Consider the following 7725-nt stretch of genomic DNA (forward strand, 5'->3'; position numbering starts at 1 on the left):
AGTTGCAGGAAATTATGGGTTTTAAGCATCTGGTTTTTTAGTTTTGTCGATTTAAATTTTCAATTGTGGAAAATTATGGGGGGGCATTTCAGAGAATGGGAGTAGAACACTAATAAATGATAGTACACATTGAGATTCAAAAGTTAAAGCTTTGTAACTGTTAAAACACAAATTGTCAATGTCATGTCAAAATATATAAAGTAAATAGCTTACATCAAATTCTAATAAGTTCTCAAGCGGCATTTTTCTCACTTTGCTTATCTATCCATGTTGATGATTATCAGTGGAAATATTCTTTCATCTGTTTATAGGAAGTTGATGTTTACCAGCACTTTCTGATAAAAAACTAATCCCCCCAAGTCTAGGTATAACTAAGAGTAATAGCATAAAATTCAGAAAGAGAAAATGTAAGATAATTTCAGGAAGAACTTCCTCACAGAAAAGTCCAATAACCTGGGCAATAGTCTCCCAGGGGAAGTGCTAATAAACCCCATTGTTGTGAAGATTTAAAAATATACCAGACAAAACACTAGAAGGGGAAAAAATTCATATGCTAGGTGTTTTTTCTGTAGATCCCTTCATCTCTGAATTCTGTGATTCTGTATAAAATGAAGATAATGTTATCAATGTTGGGGAGTAAAATGTGAAAGCATGACTCTTCCCTGAATCACTCACTGAACGACACTACTTCATGTTATAATTCCTCTTCTGTAATATCTAATAGAACCCCCCAAACCTTGTCATTATTAGCTGCAGTTCAGTTAACATTTGCAAGCGTGTGTTCTACACAAATGAAGTCCCAAACTGCCAAACCTGACGATCACAAATGGTACCGGTACGCAAAATAATTTCCAGACCGTTTGTTGTAGGTATAACAGGGACTCTCTTGCAGCATGAGGGATAGTGCAAGTCTGATATATGGGAGGCTGTATAAAACAAGCAGGTGCACCGAAGTAATGCCATACGTTGGTACGCTAGCTTAGAAACACCAACTAAAGTATACGTGAACCTGACTTTGGAAGTGTTGTTCTTGTCCTTAGTGGCCAGCTGAATGCTTCAGAGTGCCACCGCTTCATATGTTACTATTCTCAGTCTCCACACAAGAGAAACCTGGATTAGGAATGGCTGGTGGGAGTGCATGTTATAGGAAAGGATTGAGGTAGCCTGGTAGAGATGTGAGGAAGATGCTAGGTCAGCTCTGACCGCGTTGACCAGGGGTATTAAATCCTTGACTTCATGGGAAGCAAATCTACACAGTTTTCAAATAAATAGGAAAACCTGGGCACAAAATGCCAGACGCTTTACAGTAGCACCTTTCAGATCATTCTAAGGCTGTTTCACTTCCAGGACGTCTCTCTGTTTCTGGTAATTTGAGGGATGAGGTTAAAACGCTAAATCTGGATGCCCAACCTCCGTTTAATACCAGCAAACATGGATTTCACTTGTCTATCAGCACTAAGCGCTGATCTACAAATCTCACCTCTAGGAGGCCTCAGAAGTAACTGAAAGAATTTGCAAGCGGAGATTTCTTATTGCTGGGCTGTAAGATTACTGTGTTAGTTAAAGGCTTAAAAGGCTTGAGAAAGCTGTGTTGGAGAGTTAGTGAAAGAGAGAGCAGTGTTTATTGAGCAATAAAAGAAACATTATATTTCACTGCTCAGCTAAACTGCTGTACAGAAGCAAATCTCTATGCCTCATAATACAGGGTGTAATAAATACTAATACCATAAAGGGGTCTGTTGGAAACAATCAGTAAGGCCCTATCTCAGTGTAATCAAGCCTCCCGTTAAATTAAGGTCTAGATTGTGCTGCCCGCTTTATTGTCTGACAGTCCTGAAAGCCTCAAGGCTCCTTCGCTCAGGACGTGTTTGAGTATCTATTATAAAGTTCTAGTTGGGTTCACCTCTTGAACAGCTGCACTCTGGTTACCCTCTCCCAGGGACATCTTTTCAAGGCCAAGGGTTAGGTTTCCTTCTAAGGATTAAGTTAGGCTCGTGTCAATAAGGAGGTCGTGGAGATATAGGCGAAGCAGGAAGGACATATGAGGCCAGAGGAGAAAAATCCAATGATATTCAGGCAGTAGATTAATCCTGATAATACTATGTTGGGCCATTTTTTCTAATGAGTCAGTTGGGTCAAGTTCCCCTGGCAACCACAAAGTCTGCCACTAATAAAATTAAAAACTCAGTCATAATTTCTAACCTCCCGTTGCCCCCTTTCAGAGGCTAAGAGATAAATTGCATATAAAAACGAAACCTTCCCTTTTTTTTTTTTTGCCTTTGTAAATCTATTCTTGCTTTTTCCACATTCCTCCCCATAATTCTGAATTGTTCTGACCTTCTCCATGTAGCACTGGATGCAGTGATACCCAGAACATATGGACTTAATTCTCTGATAGAAAAAGAAGGGCAGTAGTAAGTTTTTCCACTGACCTTTCACAGTTCAGTCATGTGTATATTACTTATCTATGTTACTCGCTGTATCCACACATCTGTACCTGAGTTGGGCTGGTTAAAAGCCTTTCTCACTATGCCAAATAAAGTAAATAGACTCATGTTGAGACTCAGTCTGACATTACAGTTGTTAGAGCTGGTTGAAATTTGTATTCTTTTTTTTTTTTTGCGGGGGGGGGGGGGGGGGGGAGGAAAGTCTTTTTTCTTACTGAGTTTTTGTGTGCAGGTGCAAAATTTATGTTTCTTTAAGGTTTATCCAATATGGAAAATAAACATTTTCCAAAACTGAAATGAAACAAAGCTTGAACATTTTTAGTTTTCAAACCAAAAAACTGAAAAGTTCCTGGACTTTGTTTTTTTGTCAATAAACCGAAAAAAATTCTAATAAAAATTTCTGGCTAAAAAAGCTTTTGTAGATTAATACAAAGCAGGAGATCATGAGCCTACCAATCATGGACAACCAGAATTAATATTTTTGTGGCCAAAATATCATCGATATATTCATGCCACCCACTTGATTTATCACTGCTGTAAAGGATAGAATGATAGAAGGCAGATGGTCATGTAGATAAGGCAATACACTGAGGTTCAGGAGATCTAAACTCTGTTCCTGATTATATCATAGGCTTCCTGTGTGATCTTGGGCAAGTCATTTGATTGCGCTGTGCCTCAGTTTTCCCATGTGTAAAATGGGGTTCATAGTACTTCCCTTCTTCAAAGGGGTACTGTGAGAATAAATTCAGTAATGAATGAGGTGCTCAGATACTACATTGAGGAGTTCTACTAAAAAAGCTACTAATAATATTGAAATGATCTTTTTTTTTTGGCAATGATCTACTACTGATGATCTTTCCATCTTACATAGTGACAAGTGACATCTTATAAATACAGCAGAATCAAGTTACAGCCAATCTCAAGTGTTTGAAGGAGGAAGAAGTGAGCTGATACAGTTAAAATAAGGGATTTTTTTCACATAACCATAGTTTTATTTGCTTCTCTCCAGAGAGCTACATTTGGTCCATGATAAAACAACAAATTAAAATGCTATTCATTTTATCTTTGAACCACATTTATTTGGGAGTTTCAATAACCTTTCATTGAGGACAAATCCCCTGACAAATTTGCAGGGTAAAAACTTAGGGGAAGAGATGGAATAAGCTACTTATTTTAGCTCAAAAAGCATTTTCAAGATGAACTCATTGAATAGGCTTCTGCTCTCATATGAGTTTACTCTAATCACTTCAGTGGATTCACAACAGTGTCCATGAAAGAATCTGGCTCATTTTCCCTCTTGTCTATAATTTTAAGACAGCCAAACTCATTTACTGGATATTTTTTTTGATTCACATTTAGGATCAGATTAAATATGAGAAATTTTAACTATGGGGAACATTTTTGGAGACTGTTAGACAGGACGATATAAAAACAATGGGTTAAAATAGAATGACTTTTTTCAAGCTAGTTGTTTGCAGTGTTGTAGTCATATTGGTCTCAGAATATGAAATAGACAAAATGGGAGAGGTAAAACATGGGTAAGATACTACTTCACCCACCTTATATCACCCTAACTTGTCTTTCAATCTAGGTTTACAAAGTTTATGATGTTACCAGTGTTCTGAAGTAACTCATAATCCCCCTATATGTAATGAGCATACAATATTTTAAAACAACAGCTATCTGTTTTTTCTTCTGTTTCAAAACCTTATGAAGAGAGTGGGGTTTAAATACCAAAAGCATCATAGTAGTTCACTTTTTAGGTGACCATGACAATCTTTAAAATAGATTTCCTGTGTCTTGTATAAGGAGTCTCATTTTTAATGTTATAGCAACACTTTTTCTATGTTTCCTGATATCTCCACTTCTCTCAGGGAGTCCTACACATCTGTAATATATTATGGAAGTAATTTGCACTTAATTGCAAAGTGCATTGATTAGACCATTGCATAATAATTAAACTTAATTAGCTTTTTACAGTGCATTGGTATTTAACTGACACACTTGAACTGGCTTATCAGTTCTAATTAAAATGCTTGTTTGAGGTGTTTATCTTAAAGTGCTATCATCATTTCTTTCTAATTTCAGGTGAAGGCAAGGCTGAGGATTAACAAATGGTGTCAGTCTTTGACACAGCATGAGTCACTGAACAGTCTCAATTGTTTCCATGTGTATGTCATCCAATGTTTGTCTCAGTTCTATAAATAGTGACCAATCTACCTCCCACCTGAATTTAGACAGGATTTGTAACATGGGGGTGGTAGCAGCCTCAGTCTAGTGAGCTTTGTGCAACAAATGCTAAGGGAATAATTGTGTTTTCTATGATGTAGAGATAGTAGTTTCAGGTACTGTCTTTGCAAAGCATCAAATGACTTAGCATTTAATGACCAGGGGTAAAATCCTGAAGGATTACTCAGAATAGAAGTTAATGGGAGTCTTAACTGGGTGAAAAAGCTTAAAGACTTGGAGTTTGGTTTAGGACGCAATGTTTTGTTTTAAAAAACAGCAGAACTCATGCTGTTACATGTTCCTGGTTAGAGCAGGGTGTTGTTCCTACCTCTGTTGAAGTCTGTGGCAAAACTCCTATTCTTTTCAATAGAGGAGGACTGAGTTCTACATGTGTAATTAATGATAGGACTCTGTTTGTTTGACAGCCAATCTTCATGCTAAACAATTATTCATACTTTTAACTAGTAATTTCACCAAACTCTATCCTGTTTAAAAATATATAATTCAAATTATTCAAGCTTTGGAAACTCTTAAAGAATTTTAGATGGAAGATTAAAATGAATGGATTTAAAAAATAAACAGCACTTGATTTGCTATTAAATCATAACCCAAATGTAGCTCTGAACAGAGACAAGTTAAATTATATTAATAAGAATATTTGATCTAAAGTTGTAAGAGTAATAAAAGGACACTAAATGTTATTTGATTTAGTCTATTTCCATTTGGTTAATGATATAGTCAACAATTATAAACCATTTGGACAATGAATAAAGTATACACCGCTTATGCCGTGTGTATTGTGGTTCCTCAGCACTTTCTAACCAAGAAAAAGATAATTAAGAAAAGAATCGGGTTTCACCATTGTGTCAACATTATATATAGGCTAAAAATTTGCTGGCTGTCACCTATTTCTCCCCATCACCCAAACAGATAAAAATATTTTTAGCTAGCTGTATACTAACCCAATTCTAATTTACACATCTCATCTAAACTATCATTTATTTTAATATTTGTCCAACATTTTAAAAAAATGGGGGTAACTGGAATCATGTGAGTGAGGCTGTCTGAGCCAGTGGAAAGGATTCAAGATTGGGGATTCTGAGGACCTGGGTTATATTCCCTTCTCTGCTTCAGATCTCCTGTTGAAGTTTGAGCCTCAGTTGCCCAGCTGTAACAAATGGGGATAATGATGTTCATGAAGGTTAAGACTAAGTTGAACTGTATCAAAATATAGAAAAGCAAAAAAATGGATTCAGCTGTAGTGTATATTAGGAGATGCCCTTCACCTTCCAAAAAAATTGAGTTTCTGATTTTCCATAGCATGTGACTATGTACAAAATACATATCGGCTGCTTGCAAAAGCTTGATCCATAGGCTTTACATCATCCTGATAGTTCCTCAGCTTCACAGATGAATAGAGCCAGTTGAATAATGTTATTGGGATTATTTCTCTGGCAGACTTTGCCTGTTTTTTTTTAACTGTGTTATTTGACTAACCTTTTATTCAGCATTTCCCCAGTTTGTGGAGTTGATCAGATAATTTGCACAGTCACTTTATCAAATTCAGTATTTGAATCTTTCAGAGAAAATATTTTTGCCAAACAAAAAGGTTTTCCCTTCATTCTCCCAGTTTGGGGACTGTGGAAAATAAAAGGACAAGTCCCTTGCAAACCTTAGGAATGCTAATGTTTTTTTGCCTCCCTCAAGATTTTTTTCCTAGCAGGCTGAAAATAAAATGCTAGCAAGTATCGAAGTATCCCAACATGCCCTGGTTACTGCAGTGAAGTGCAAACAGAAGAGCTTCCTTATTCACTACGAGTTTTTAAATATCCTCACCCTTTATATCCATCTCTGTAACTCCACTTTAAAGTTTGATAGAAGGGGCAAGAGAACATCTATTTTTAAGCAGCAGGAGAGTTCAAGACCTGTTTGGTGGTTAGCCTTAAAGCTTGATTCCCAATGTTAGTTGATTTCTTTCTGGAAGCGTGAAATGTCATAAAGCATCCCAGTGATGCTTTTATGAATGGCCCATTTGTCTCTTTCTCTCCTGGCAGTCCTCCTTCACCCCCAGACTTGTCCAGAAGCCCAGAGCAGTTTAGCAGATATGGCAGTTCTCAATTCCTGCTCACATGAATTATGAAAACTTTAATAGAGCTCAGCTGACTTTTACTTTATAAGCTGTTGCTTTTTCTTCTGCTAACTATTTTTCTTTTTTATGAGCAGGGAGCGTATGAGGTGCTGTTATGCAATATTCCAAGACACACAAGACAGTGCATCTATCAACCATTAACAAGAAAAAGTATGGTTCTAAATCAAACTCCAGATGTAAACATCCCTGAATTATACGGGCAGCTGAAATTCAATTCTGAATTTTGCAAATGACCCCTGTCTTCATAACGTTCAGTGCAAACTCCAGATGTGGACACTCTTGAACTTCTGGTGTTCACCATCTATGTGTAGTTCTGGGTGTAAATTTTGCAGCTTATCTCTCTTAAAAAAACCAAAACGCTATTTAAAATATTCCACCCCTGTGGTACAACAATTGTAACACTCTTGACGAGAGTGCCTCTTAACCCATTTGTTCAAAGGCGCCAAAAATAGTGTCTTTTCCATATTGTGGGAGGCATAAAGATTTCAATAGTTAGTTTAATTGGAAGGGTTAGCAGCAAATTGTTTCAGAAGCCTGACTAGCAAATCACCTAAGAACTTCTTCTGGATCTGATTGTTAAAAACTGTTTCCACAAAAAGACTGTCCGTCATTCTTTCCAGCAAGCCAGGGAAGCTTGAAACTGAAGGGGAGGGGGATGGCTTTTTGCCCAGATAGAGGGGAACTGAAATAAATATGAGCAGGGTTAAGAATTTTCTTTATTGGGAGCACCTGCTCCTATTTTATATGTAGCTGCAGCTAAAAATTCCTTCCTTATAGCATGCTCTGTTCTAGGGGAGTGCAATCAAGTCTTTTGGTACTGAGAAAACTACTCTGTGACATCTGCTGGGAAGGATTTGCTTTGCTCACTCCAAAGGATTTAATTTAACATTTCCAAATCAA

The 7725-nt window shown here is 37.0% G+C and overlaps 1 long non-coding RNA gene across 1 annotated transcript; it reads left to right on the forward strand.

Annotated features, from left to right (window-relative positions):
• Positions 1 to 4702: 4702 nt before the first annotated feature.
• On the forward strand, positions 4703 to 7153 carry LOC137147659 (uncharacterized). Its single transcript, XR_010918292.1, has 2 exons — positions 4703 to 4792; positions 6900 to 7153. It is a non-coding gene; the product is annotated as an uncharacterized lncRNA (long non-coding RNA).
• The last annotated feature ends 572 nt before the right edge of the window (positions 7154 to 7725 follow it).

Source organism: Emydura macquarii, unplaced genomic scaffold (assembly GCF_026122565.2).
Source record: "Emydura macquarii macquarii isolate MOO-44397 ecotype Brisbane River unplaced genomic scaffold, CSIRO-AGI_Emac_v2 contig_561, whole genome shotgun sequence".
Lineage (NCBI taxonomy): Eukaryota > Metazoa > Chordata > Testudines > Chelidae > Emydura > Emydura macquarii.